This window comes from Amblyomma mixtum, chromosome 7 (assembly GCF_055824585.1).
Source record: "Amblyomma mixtum isolate Tamu chromosome 7, ASM5582458v1, whole genome shotgun sequence".
In the NCBI taxonomy this organism is placed as follows: Eukaryota; Metazoa; Arthropoda; class Arachnida; order Ixodida; family Ixodidae; genus Amblyomma; species Amblyomma mixtum.
Window position 1 is genome coordinate 126,157,268 of NC_143018.1, and position 15,202 is coordinate 126,172,469.

The following is a 15,202-nucleotide window of genomic DNA, read 5'->3' on the forward strand; positions in this document are numbered from 1 at the left end:
TCTGCTGTTCATGCTGCTGCTGAGCGACCTGGGAGGCGAACTGGAGTGGTGTGGTGCAGGTTTCGACCTAACCTACATGAACGATGGGCGGGTGGTGCGACAGGTCCCCCCAGGCCTGTTGTACGCTGACGACATCGTGCTGGTGGCGGGCTCGGAACCAGGCCTCCAGAAGCTGCTGGATGTTTGCACCGAGCATGCAGGGCAGCTGGGTCTCCAATTCAGCGCATGGAAGAGCGCAGTGCTGTGCTGGTCCCGTGCCCCGACGGGCGTGGAGCCAAAGCTGCTGCTACAGGGACGTGAGCTACCGTGGGCGCATTCCTACAGATACCTAGGAATAGAGCTCACGACACAGCGGGCATACCTGGAGCTATTTGAGAGTGGCCTCCGCACGAAGGCGCTTCGGAACCAATGTCTCCTGAGAGCCAAGGCGCTATGGTCATTCAACAGACTGGAAATACTGCGCACCATTTGGAAGGCGGTGATGGTGCCGGGACTGACTTATGCGAACGCTGTGCTATGTGTCTCATCAGGGACCCGTGAATTTCTGGAGCGACGACAGAGAGAGGTGGGATGGCGGGCTCTGGGTGCCTACCGTACGTCCCCAAACGAGGCCGCGCAGGGAGACGTGGGGTGGTCCACCTTCGAGGCACGGGAGGCGACGGCGAAGCTCAATTTCGAGATGCGCTCGTGGACGCTTGGGGAGGAATGCTGGCCCCATAAAGTACAGCGGTGCCTACTGTACTCTGGTATGTGCACGCGCTGGAAGAGGAGGGTACGAGCGTTGGGGAGCAAATACGGTGTGCCACTGCCTACGATCACCGACACCGAGGGCACCTGCTGGAGAAAAGGGAAGGTGCGGCAGCGTGTAGTGGCGATGGAGACAGCGCTGTGGAAGACCAACGCAGAAGCCAAGCCAGCTCTCGGATTGTATTCTGCGCACAAACGAGAGATTACGCAGGAGCGCTTCTACGACAACTCCCTTGGCACTGCCCTGCTCTTCGAGGCTCGGGCGGGAGTGCTGCGCACGAAGAAGTGGCAAGCCCGGATTGCCGGCCAGGACAATGCGGTCTTCTTGTGCACGATGTGTGGGCAGGAAGAGGAGACGATCGAGCATGTGGTGCTGTCATGTCGGTCGCTCCACCCCTGCCAACCGAGCGGATGTACCCTTCCGCAGGCGCTAGGTTTTGACGCAGGGCAACCGGCAGAGGGCAGTGCGAGCCACTGTGAAATGAACAACCAGGAAGCCATTACCAAGGCCAGGGCGGTCGAAACAACAAAGCACCGCCTTGAAAATTGGAGTGGACTGAAGCGTTAGGAGGTGGTGATGACCCGGCGGGGACAGACTTCGCCGTAGCGTCACAAAGTTGGCTAGGACGTTCGTATAATGTCCGCCCGTTACAAAGGGATAAGCCCCAAATCCAATCCAATCCAATCCAAAAGAGATGTAACTCATCATAATGTGTCTTGGAGGAAATGGCATTTAAATGTTTTGCATGAGATTGTAGCTTTGATACTTAGCTACGATTGCCATATTACAATGGCGGGAGAATTCAAATGAGCGCATAATGAGATTACGGTGAGCAATCGATAAATGAAGACGAGAGTTGGACAAAATATCATCTGGTCAGGGGCAATCATAATAAAACTTGAAAAAAGACACCGACCAAAAGGAAAAACAACAAAAACAAACAAGCAAAAAAAAACGTTTCAGTTCCCGAGCTGAAATGTCTTTTTTTGTTCCTTTTCCTTTTGGCCGGCGTCCTTTTTTAAGTTTTATTAGCATTCGATAAATACACGGTCCAGCTCAAACCAGGGCTCTTGACACAGCAATTGCTATAAGTGCGAAGCAAAAGTTAAGAAATTTAAAATATATATATATATATCAGAACAGGAGAAACTCGTCGCTCGTTGCCATGTCCCTTACACTTGCTTAGAATTGCTTCCGACAAGCAAAAAGTTATATTTTTCTGCCGTTCAGACGAACTATTCCTCAAAAACTTGTTTTTCTGAACAATGTGCATTCTGGTTAGAGCTTAGTTCTTCATTTTTTCTTATTCAAAATATCGGTTCCACTTCTGATCAGTGCTGATATTACCAGCTTTCGTTTTGTCTTCTACTTTAGTGCGCTGAAAACTGCGCGCGACAACACAACACTGACCCACGCCTCTCTTGCGAACGTACTACAGTTACTACAGTACTACCGAAACACAAGCGATGAGGTGACTTTAAGCTTTGCTGATCCGTTCAGACGCGGCCGCCACGAACAGTTCGGTAAAGGCGCTCTATGCGTGCCGAAACAATTGCGATGAAGTTGGGTGTCGATTTGGTAGCGGTCGTTCACCGGAGAGGTGTTTCCGCTCCTTTTAGCTACTACAGGCCTAGGTCGAAACCTAGGCGAGGACTGACAAGAGCGGACTGTACACTGACAAAAGCATAGCATTTAACAAAGCTGCTTAGAGTTCAGAAAACATAGCCAAGTCCCTGTGGTACGTAACAAAGGGGGTTTCCGATAATGTGTCCCCGCAAGTTACATGCATACACGCACTTTCTTCGTTTCATTCGGGGCAGACAGGGTTGTGTCACTAAGAAACGAGACGCCGGTACTTGCGTTCGGCGAGTCCAAACTCGACGGGTCGGAAGCAGCAATCGCTGAGGTGTCCCGACGTCAGCGTTGTTCATGTCAAAGATCGGACGCACTGCGTCTGTGGCACAAAACAGCACGAAACCACCAAATACACCACACTCAAACTGCGACCCCTTCAAATTGAATAGCACTTGCCAAACTTCACGAATTGTAACGACAGCCGCATCGCCGGTGGAGTGTCGGGCGAGCAGGTGCTTCCGGCGCATCGGCGAACGCTGCCACAACGCGCTCGGATCGAACTGTTGGTCGCGAAGGGCTTCGTCGACTGCGGCGCAGCACTGTCTTCACGGATGCAAAAAGCCATCAAACACGACGGCGTCTTTTTTCACGCAACCATTCGGCTGAAACTATCGAAAGTATGAAACCCGACGCGCGACAACGCGGCCATGTTGGCGTTGCAGTTTCGAGTCTTTTGTTTTTATTTGATGATGCCTTTGTCGCTGCGGCTTTTACAGCAACAGGTGGTTTTGATAGCTCTATGTTTGGAGCGGTCGGTTGACAGTTGTGGGCGGGTGGCGTGGAAGGGTGTGCTCTGATTTTGTCCAAATTGTTCTGTTTCAAAAGTTTGTCCTGACCTTCCAGAAATAGCTGAAATCTCCTAAAGGCATTCACAGCTTTTCTAAAGGCAAAAAAAAAAAAAAAAACAGTGTTGCGACTGGCGTTCTCCCTCGTCCTTTGTTGATGTTTTGGCCAACAGAATAATACACCAACCACGTCAACTCTCTGTTTTACTGCATTGTTCATAAAATCCACCCATTTCTGCCCTTTTGCTTGTCTGATGATCCGATGAGAAGCTGCAGGTTTTGGAGTGCGAAAGGTTGCACCCGGTCAGATATGCAGGACCGCTCGCCCTTTTCTTCCGTGGCACAGTGGAACTCTGGAAGCGTTTCTTTATTTTCTTTACGTCTTACTGGCCCTGCTAAAACTGGTGGTGTGGTCGGCCGCAATCGAACCGACAAGAAATCAAAACTATGATTGCTGCAAAAGCCACAGCGACAAACGCATCACATAACAAATATACGAAATGAAAACAAAAGCGCACAGACGCAGCGCGTCGTTAGCATGGCAGTGGTGTAGCGCGTTTGTGATTGTTTCTGCCGAATAGTTTCGCCCAAAGTCGCATTGTTGCTTTCGGCGAGCGCTCGGCTGGGGACCCATGTTAAAGTGAGCTACCCATGTTCGGCGTCAGTCCCAGCGTAGCCAGCAAAGCCTGCCAGCCTAGTGTGGCGACTGTCGCAAACGCGTGTGCGTTCGGGCAGTCACGACGACTTCGAGCGTCAAAGCAAACCGCGCCGTGAATGCTGTGAGCTGCAGTGTGGTTTGGTGCCGGCTAGGAATTCAACACGTGTGCTGTAATGCTAAATGTTGGTGACTCCTTGTGTTCGGTGTGCACTATGAGCGGGGCTACCATTGCTGCCGGTGACGTTCGTGGGGAATCGACGGAACGCAAGTACCGGCGTCTCGTTTTGTTGCGGAAGTTTCACGGCTTTTAGCGGCGACGCCGAGGAAAGGATTTACGTGTGCATTCGCGTAGTTGTTGGAAAACGGCTCGTCCGTGCCCGCCGAATTCTTTCTGAACGGTGGATTCAGCGTTCACGATTGCTGCGAGTGTTCGTTCCGCCACCCTGCGGACGCGAAAGCTGTTCGGAGGCAACTGGTGACCGTCTTTCGAGTTGGTCTTTTAACAGTAGTTATAATGACATCAGCTGGAGCGGGAAAAGGCGGTCGCTGTCGTCGAGAGATAGAATACGTGGGCATTTATGGGCGAAAAATTTGCATGAAGCATGCGAACGCGTCGAAGCACGAGCAGATCGGGCACAGGGACGCTGGAACTTTTTTTTGAGCGGGGAGGCAAGACAGAGTTTCTTTTTTATTATTTATTCATTCAATGCTATAACCTTTCATTCAAATTTTTATATATTTTTCTTTTTCTGTACTGTTCAAAGACGCATTTGTTTAATGCACATAAAACTTATATTGTCATGAGCAGTAAAAACATGCATAGGGTAGAAGTGATCAACTGCATTAAAAACGTTTGTGCACTGCCTGTTTCAATTCTGCAAATCATACTGATGAATCATGGTCAGTCAGTGACTTTTGTTGGGACATGATTGGTTTAGGTTGCTCAAACGAAAACCTTGAATCTAGCGTCGCCGCTGTGGTTTAGTGGTTTTGTTGCTCTAAGTAGCGGGTTTAATCCCGGCCGCGGCGTTCGCATTTCGATGAAGTGAAAGTCATAGAGGCTCGTATGCAGCCCTTCATTACAGTGTCCTTCATAGTCCGAGTCGCTGTGGGACGTTCAACCCCATAAACTAAACCAAACGAACTAGCACAGCCACACTATGCTTCACAATAATAGCCTCATAGAATTGTACAATTTGTCAGAAATCTATCAGAGTGCAAACGGTTGTACATTGAGGGGGCACTTCCACCCACTGGAGAAATTTTTTGGGGACAATTCTGTCCACCTTGAACTCCTGTTCCAGAGTCGCTGGTCATGTAGGATGTCAAAACATGTTAGCCAGACTGCCACTTAATTTGCATTTAGTGCAAGGAATCCTCGTAGCTCGTCTTTTCTAGCTTCTTTCACAGCCACACCAAACATTGCCACTCATTTGCCACGCATGTGTTAACAATAAGATTGGAAAGTCACACATATTTGCACTTACCCAGTATGAGTATCAATAATGCATGTGTGGGACTTGAGCTGTCTACTGGAACACCTCACAGTTCAGTTTTCCCTGTGCCAGTGATAACTTCTTTTGCTACTGTGGTGTGTGCTGCTATGTTTGTGATGTCATGCTGTGCTCGCTGGTGAGACGTTAGTGCGAAGCTTTTCACACTAGTGCACCATTTGAACTGTGCTGCTGGGACACCTATATTGCATTGCTGCCAGTACTCTGTTGCATTGTGGTGTTTGTTTGCTGTCGTATATCGCGTGTTGCATAAATCAGAGAAAATCTAAAAAAAATTATCTCGGCCTAACCACACGTTTGTTCGGGCTCAAATTTCGCACAGAGGTTGCATTTCGTGATCAATTTTGTTTTATACTACATTTAGGTGGGGTACTTGCCTGATTCGGTCAGATTTATTTCGAAATCCTCATCGTCTGCAGCGATGGAGAACCAGTACTGAAAGGCTTTGCAGCAATGGTACCTGTAGCGCCATCTCGTACCCACCAGAGAAACGAACCCCTACCGAGGAGGGTGGGAGAGGCTGCGCGGTTGCTTTAAAAGAACTTTCTTGACTACATTATCACTGTTGGACATAGAAAACATTGTTTGCATAAAACTGCCACAATTTCAACGAGTTCGGTTTCTGTCTATCACAATAAAGCGTTTACATTTTCGTTTCGCGTCGTCTGCTTTCGTTTTTCTGCCAACGGCAGCAGCTGTGCTAAGTTGATGAGCGAAATATCTTTACTTGGTGCCCTCTGCTGCGAAGCAGTGCAAGACATCACCGAAAATGTGGTCATACAGCTATCATGAGAAGGCCATGGCCATGACTTGGCTACGCGAGTCCAACTCCCTTCGCTTCGTATGGAAGCAGTTCAGGGCGACATTTCATCGTCGGCCGCCCCATCGCTCGTGTCTGCAAAGATGGCTGAACAAGTTTCAAAGTACAGGAACCGTAGCAAGGGTACGCAGATTCGATGCCGGGAGCTACCGTGAGGTCATTGGAGATGCCATCAAAGGTGCATTTGTGTCGGATCCAAAGCTGTCATGCAGGTGCGCTGCACTAATATTTGGAACAGCAGCCTTGACCGTGAGCCGCGCCCTGAGGAGAACAGGAATGCGGCCGTATAAAGTTCATGTGCTGCACGAACTGACTGACTATGACCTGACACGGTGGCTGCAGTTCTGCAGAGCGGAACAACAGCGAATTGCTGCCGACCCTGGCCATCTGCAGTTTCTGATTTTCACCGATGAGGCCATTTTCCGCCTTGACGGCGCGGTGAACTGGCAGAACACACGCACGTGGTCTCGACAGAACCCTGCGTTCATCATGACACGCCCTGTGCACTCCCCAGGTGTGGCAGTGTGGTGCAGCATCTGGAGGGAAGGATTCATTGGACCGTTTTTCTTTGACCTGACAGTCACTGCGGACACTTAATTGCAGATGCTGGAAAGTGAGTTACTGCCGGAACTCAGCGCGAACCATATGCGGAAAGAAGCCTGCATTTTTCAGCATGACATGCACCAGTGCATTATTCGGCGAAGGTTCGCGACTGGCTGGATCAAAATTTTCCACACCGATGGATGGGTCGCAGATCCCCAAATATGCCCTGGCCTCGACACTCACCTGAACTGACACCCTGCGATTTCTTCGTGTGGGGTTTTGTGAAATCTGTCGTATACAGCGCAGGGACACTCAGCACTGTTGACGAGCTGAAAGTGCGCATTGAGGATGCGTTCACCCAAACTGACGACTCCATGCGGGAGGATGCCTTCAACAGATACGTCAAGCACATTGAGAAATGCATTGAAGTAAACAGCGGCCACGTCGAATGCTGAGCTCAACACTGCCTGAAGCACTTCCCCATAAACAGCCCTCCTCAGCGCCACCTAAGTCCTGTCTGGCGAAAGATTGCACAGCCCTGCTGCTCTGCACCCTCCTCTCTAAAAATAAACCAGAACAAAACATTAACAATTCAGACGGTGTGGCACAGCAGCTGCTCGCTGTCTCACCTTAAAATACCGTTGACATTTATTGCATTTAAAGTTCGACATCGTTATATAGTAGTCGTTGACAGAAAAATGAAAGCAGACGACGCGAAACAAAGATGTAAACGCTTTATTGCGATAGACAGAAACCGAACTCATTGAAATTGCAGCAATTTTATGCAGACAGTGTTTCCTATGTCCAACATTGATAACATAGTCAAGAAAGTTCTTTTAAAGCAACCGTGCAGTCTCCCCTGCCCTCCTCGGTAGAGGGCTCGTTTCTCCGGTGGTTGAGAGATGGCGCTACGGGTACCATTGCTGCGAAGCCTTAGAGTTTTGGTTCCCCGTCACCACAGACGATGGGGATTTTTCCACATAATTCTGACCAAATCAGGCAAGTACCCCACCTAAATGTGGTATAAAACAAAGCTGACCACCAAATGCAACCTCTGTGCGAAATTTGAACCTGAAGAAATGTGTGGTTAGGCCAAGACGTGTGGTTAGAGAATTTTTTTTCATTTTTCTATGATTTACGCAACAGTCGGTACAATAATACAGCACTAGCATTGTTTGAGTTGTTGCCACTTGGATTGAATAGTCTTGCACAAACTGCAACTTTGCTATACTTTTGTTGTGCAGGGCTTACATAAGTTGGAGACCCCTGGCTGAAAACGGCTATGGCATGCACATCCAAATCAAATATTTATCTCACTATCTTGTTTTTTGCGGATCTTCAGACACGTCACCGCGAACGTAGCGATTTAACATCACTTGATCATCTTCTCTAAACTAACGTGATAATGAAAGCTGTTGGTACTTAGTAGAAGATTTAATAGTGGTAAACAGTTGAGGTTGTGGTGGCTGTTCCAGTGTACAGACGAAGAAACACACCTGTGTAAAGCTAGTCTGTCAAGCATGCAGAAGAGGCCAGGCAGACAGCACTGTTGGGAACATAAATTTTTCAGCCTAAATCTTTGTTGTTTATAACAACGATGTGAATCCCTGGAGTGGGCAGTGAAAATTCTGCTGGATCTTGAAATGTTTCGTTGCCTTTCAGCAGTTATATCCCATGTGCTTCCTTGATGATCATTGCATACATCACTTCCTGAGTAATCGACCCTTACAATTTAGCGCTCCATTCTGCCATTATAGTTCAGGTGGATCATTTGCCTACCGTATCTTCCGGTATATAAGACGCACCCCAATTTACCCAGTTAGGCTAGTGAGGCTTAATTAAACACGCTTGCACGACCATCGCGAAATGCACCGTACCTGTGAGAAGTTCTTAAGCAGCGCTAAGTGATCGAAAAAGGAAACACTCGTGTCATACCCGCCCACATTTTAGCAAAAAGGAAAGAGAAACAAAAGAACTCTGCTTATGTCCATAACAACATTTTATTTTTACTTAAAACCTTCGAAGTCTTCATCTTCGAATGCGCTATCAAAAAGTTCGGCCATTCTCTTCGCACTATGCACGTACTACGTACACGGAGCAAACAAATTTGCTGGGTGACTGAAAACGAACGCTAGCTTGACTTGGCTTGGCTTGACAATGTCGAGAAGCGCGATTGTCACCATCTTTTGGCATTTCGCATTACTTTTGCTTGGGGCCTCCGAAATGGCTGTGTGTTTGTGATCCCAGAAGTCGTCATCCCCGCCATTTCATGATAAAGTTCACCTAAAAAACTTGCGCACGGCGGTCCCGGTATTGAAGTTTTAACCTTGTTACAACCGCATTACTGGTAGCGATATTTTTTCGGTGAAAAAAGCTTGAGCATGAACCTGAGTAATTTCTGAATTTGCAAAAAAAAAAAAAGCGTATAAGACGCTCCCATTGTATAGGTCGCACCAGCAAGATTTTTGAAAAAAAGCCGCGTCTTATACACCGGAAAATATGGTATATTGTCCTGCAAGTGTCCTTGCTAATCAGCCTTGTTGCCTTGTGCTGAGCTGTCAGCGTGCAGCAAGCATGTTTTTGTGCTTACAATCATGTATGGATGCATTTGATGAAAAGTCCCCACTGCTCAGGTTCTCCTTTTGCGCAGTATGGTTGGGCACTTACGGTGCCTGTAAAGCTTTCAAGGCCCTCCAGGGTGAGGATGAAACTCCAGCTCATCCCCTAGAGCCTTTTCAATTTGGGATCATTGTAAATGCCATACTACACGCTCAGCAGCACACCTTGTTTGCCTGGAAACTTTTGACAGACTGTGAACATTTAAAGGGACAAAGCACTGAATTTTAAGCACCCACTTTTTTTTGATGCAACAGAAATTGTGCTGTATAAGGTGCTTGATTCTGCAGCAGTTTTGTTAGAAATGCTTGAGACGATTTTTACTGTGAATTTGTTTATCTGTGCGTGGACCTGTTTTTATGTAAGCCGATGCTGGAAACCATGATCAGCGAAAGGAATGGTTAATGCATGTTGGCAGAAGTGATGTACCAAAGAATAATATAAATCTCACCATCTGGACAGCAATTACGCATTCTTAATTTTAAAAAGGTTCGGAACATAGTGGCGCCATCTAGTGACAAAAGCTAAAGCACATCTTTGCGTTGGCAGTGCGAAGGGTCCACATGCTTTTCATCGAAGGGCGCACTGGAGAGAGCGTAAATTTTAATCAGACATGAGGAACACTCTTGAAAGAAAAAGAAACAGTGTATTTAAAACAATTCTGTGATATTCTACTGAAATATGGTCACGTAGTGCACTACAGTAATAATGGCAAGTTTCTCTGCAAGATGGCACTTCGGTTTGTTTTATGCGATTTTCAGTGCCAGTTAAAATTATAAATCCTCATTCCTTCACTATGGCAGAGTTCATTTCTTATCATACGAGGCGCAATCTCTTAATTTCCTCTATAATCTCGTGACAAGTTTTCATCAGTGGATAGGGCTAGTTGGTTTTGCTTGTTTTGGTAGTGTACTACTCCAGGCGTGAACGGCAACAATGGGTGAACATAGAAACGATATCCACTAGCAGAGTGGTACCTATCAACTTTCGTTATTGCACAGAAATTTCTTTCTTTGCAAGTTAAAAATAACAACGCAGGAAATAATAAACTGGAAAAAGGTGACTCCGAGTGCCTGATTCCACTCGTTGCAGTTACTGTTTCTCAGGCATGCCTGGAGGCTGAGGTCACTTGTTGAATACATTGAGAGAGGACAACGTGCTCAAAGCTTCCAACAGTTCGATCTTGGAACCAAAGCAGAATGGCAGTCTTGTCGAACAGAGCTTTGCAGTCATATTCGCACCCAGCGTAATGTGCAGCACATTTTCTCCTGGGCAGTTGACAAAGTGCATGAGTTTTAATGCTCTCTTACCTTGTCATTCAGGCGGCATCCTGTCTGACTGATGATTCTTGGAAACGCAAGCGCAGACATTTTTCTCGTGGCTTGTCTCCCACATGTTGTCACAGCTAACTTATGCATTGTTAGTTTTTGCACACAAGTGCTTAAGTCTGTTTGGTGTGGAGAATAGCACTGGGATAGGATGCACTTTGGCTGCTTGCTTTATTTACTCTGCCAACTGTTGCAGAAATAAATGCGTGCAGTAGAATGCTTCTCCCAGCTAAACAGGTGGATTGTTCGAGCTCAAATTTAGCACAGAAATGGCATTTGGGCGGCAGAATTGTTTCATGCTATATTTGTTTGGGTTACTTGCCTGAATCGATCAGAAAAAGTCGCATATTCGCATCGTTTGCGGGGACGACGGAAAGTAAGCCACTCTCTCAGTGATCGCACCAGTGGCGCCATCTCGTTTTTCGACCATAGAGATTTGGTAGAGGGGGGTGTTTTGGGGGATGTTTGAAGTCTCTGGTTCACCAAGGACTTGAAATTTAGTGGAGTTTTGGCCAAGCTATGTTTATTGTGATCATCGATAAAGCAGTTGTAAAAGTGTCTTAAAACCTTGGCAAAACAACTCGACCCCCTTCCCTTGCCGAATCTCCACAGTCAAAAACGAGATGGCGCCACCGGTGCGATCACTGAGAGAGTGGCTTAATTTCCTTTGTCGTCGCCGCAGAGGATGCAAATGTGAATATCCGACTTCCTCTGATCGAATCAGAAAGTACTCCAAACGAATGTATAAAACAATTGTGCATAGCAATTGCCATTTCTGTGCGAAATTTGAGCTCGAACCGTGTGTCCGTTTAGCTGGGAGAAGCATTCTATGGCACACATTTATTTGTGCAACAAGTTCCACATGATATGGCATGCATGTTGGGCAAGGCCACTTATCTTTAAGCAGTGTCGAAAGTTGGTTGAGTTGGTGTATGTTCACGATGAAAAAATAGCGCAAAAGGAAAGCTAAGGACGGAAAGAATGAAGCAGACGTTCTTTGCATCCTTCGTGTTCCTTTTGTGCTATTTTTTCATTGTGAATGCACTTATCCTTGTCTCTTTCTTTTCTCTTCCTTCGTTTCACTTTGTCGACTGTCTTCAGGACATTATCAGGCACTGAAACCACCATTTGCACAGAGTAGCCATTGTTCTCAGGTAGTTGCAGTTTGAGGCTCTCACTGAGTTTGTGCACCTATATGTGAGTGTACATGTACGAACAACAGTGGACTTTGTGTCCCGTCATCGTATTAGTACATTTGTCATTACAGAAAACCGAATAATGTCGTCTTTCCAGGATCAGTTCATCAGAAATAAGAATTAGTGTGTGACCTACTGGGTGATCCTTGGCCATGGGGCCTATACGGGCTTGGAAAAGGCCCAGATAGTATTGACAATGCCCTACAGCAACTTCTGTCATTAGTTCTTACACGGGAGGCCACAGAGTTTCAGAGCTGTTTAGTATCTTCATGTTTTTTCTTTTGTGCTCAGTTACTGAGGGCCTTGTTACTGAGGGCAACCCTCAGCATGCATCTGACCAGCTGTAGCCGTTAAACTACAACTTATTAAGTGCAACTGTACAAGTTGCATTTGGTGTCACTTCATGGTAGGAGCTGTATAAGCGCATACTGGTTTGTTTTGTTGAAAGTATTCATCATTTGGCCTTGTCTAAGGTGTTGTTGGGTGAGACATGCACATTCTAAGATCAGTGAAAAAGTATATAATTTGTAAAGCTTTTGGCTGTTGCATTTTGTGCGCTGGTCTATGGAGAGAGAGAGAGAAAGGAATTTTATTGAGAGGAAAAGGAGGACAGGTCAGCCACTGCTCCATGTTTGTTGTTACCTGAGTAGCCTCTGGAGTTTGTCCGTGTCGCAAAGTTTTTCACGCTTTCTAGCCGGAGAAATTCTCTGGTCCATGGATATCTCGGGTGTGACTGCCAAGTTATATGAGTGTGTAGGTTATATGTGTGTAAAACTCTTTCTTTTATTTATTTATTTTATTTATTTACAAATACTGCTATCCCATGAATTGGGACATTGCAGGAGTGGTACAGAGGATGGAACATATAGATAAAATAGTAGAAAAGTGCATAATTACAAGTGTGAATCATTTCATTAATTCCATTACATGAAAGACTCTCACGGGGGGTGTAAGGTAGGGTTGGGTAATGTAAATCAGACAAAGAGGTTAGCGGCAACATGGAAGAACGTGTTGTCGGGCTAGTTGGGTCAATACTTCAGGCATGGTAGTTGTGCGTGCACACACATGCACAGGGTATGAGATGTCCCGTACCCTGTCTTGTGTGTGTGTGTTTCACGCAACTGCCATGTCTGAAGTTAGTGGTGACGCTTTCATAGAAGGCGAGATTCACTGATGGCGCCATCGTGACGGGGAAGGTTGTTTCAGCCTGTTCCAGTCTGTTCTGTTCTAACAAAGAATGACATTGGAAATGTGGTAATACCGAGCGCAGTGGACTCCAGGTTTCAAGTGAGCACTTATTTTTCTGCTTCTATTTTCAGCAGTTACAATAAGTGCAATGTTCTCAACACATTGCTGCATGAGTGTTGTACTAAATTTTTTACCACATTTTTGTATTTGTCGCACCATCTGTGCACAGTCTGTGGTTTAATGCATCAGCCATAATAGTAATTAGCTGTAGTTGAAGGAGATTGGTTATGAGGAAACGGAAGGCTAACAGGCTCACTCACAGTAGATGCCCGAACAGCACCACGAGTGAAGGCATGAATTGGGGAAGAGAGGAAGAGTCTCTGTGACTAAGGGCTCCAGATTAATTTCAAATCTGTGGAGTTCTTAGCCGTGCACGGACATGACACAACGCATGGACGTGTATTTTCCTGTGTATTTTTTCTACTCCGCATGTCTCTTCTCTCTCTTGTACCAGATGCGTAGTCGCGTTAATTGTAATGCCAGTAGTCAGTTCAACTCACCTGTGGGTGCGGCTTCCCACTCAGGCTTGCAGAGGCAGGGTGTTGTCAGCTGGGATAAAAGGACAATTCACCGTGAATGCTCATATTAATAGGAACACAACAGAGTGATGTGGAAGTGCATATTTGTTGTCTGTAGCATTGCTGTAACATCTTTGCTTTTCACTGCACTTGGTCCTTATCATGGGACAGTTTCCTATGCTGAGCTGCTGCGGTGGCTCAGTGGTTATGGCGCTCGGCTGCTGACCCGAAAGATGCGGCAGTTGAATTTCGATGAAGGTGACATTCTAGAGGCCCGTGTACTGTGCGATGTCAGTGCACATTAAAGAACCCCAGGTGGTCAAGACTTCCTGAGCCCTTCCCTACGGCGTCCCTCATAGCCTGAGTCGCATTGGGACGTTAAACCCCCGTAAAACATAAGAGCAGTTTCCAGAGCTGAAAGGGACACTGGAGACTACCCCATCCGGTTATAGGTTTCAATAAAAATTGATTCTCTTGCTCCTTGTGGGCATGCTGACGTTTTTCTGGCAGCAAAAAAACCATTTATTCTTGAGAAAATTGAATCAAGAATATTTCTCAACACTCATCTCAAAAACTGGTGACACCCACAATGAGACGGAGTGGTTGCCGCCGCCTGGAAGGGAATGGTGGAATAGCCTGGCCTCAAAGATCTGCACACAGAATTTGGTGTCTATGCATGCAGTTTACTTGCGAAATCAGCCAGGGATGGGGACACCTGTATTTTGTTTTTGGGTCTTTCTGAACTTACAGCAGCTCCATTCTCTTTCAGTAGAGGCCAACTTCAATTTGGTCTCAGTGTCGCTTTCAGATTTGTTTGTATCATTAAGCTTAGATTTTTTAATGCAATAGCATTTAGGTTGTTGTCGTGCAGTTTTCGGTTTGTCTGTAGCGAAATTCCCTGATTGGTCGAAAGAAGTCATGTGACTTTGTGACGTTTTTCACAACCTGGCCACCGGATTGTGAGCAGCCTGCCCATTGTGGCAGGTGGACCCCCAGAATTTGGAAGTTGGTTCACACTCCAAAATTCCGTAGGATCCTTGAAATTTTGAAAGTAGGCCTACCCCAGAAAACGGGCTTAGGTGGATTAGTGTCACCCCCAAATTTCCAAAGGCGTCAGTCCTGTCTTTTGTGTGCCTTCGGTGTCCTCGTTTCCTGTGCCATTACCAGTTTTTTCTTTCAACATGTACCAACTCGCCCAAAGTAGTTTTACTTGACCTCTGAAATTTTTAAAGTAGGCCTGCCCAGAAAATGAGTTTAGGTGGCTTAGTCGGTTGGATTAGTATAATCCCATGTGATACTCCAATGGGAGGTACCCTAACATTCTAGAACATGATGACTCATGCATACCATGTAAGGGCAATTAAGGCAGTTTGAACTGAAGTTTTGGCGGGCAAATTGCAAGAACATTAGACACCTGTTGTAGACACCATAGCGGGCACCCTATAGGTTTCACATTTTCTTCTTTAAGAATGTAGTTAAGAAGGCCCGCAGGTTTTTTGGAATCCAAAAGTGCTCAAGATGTCTTGACTTTATGGTTAAGGGTTGGTGCATAATGTTCGCGCTAAGTCATGCTAGTGGAGTTAATTTGTCTTG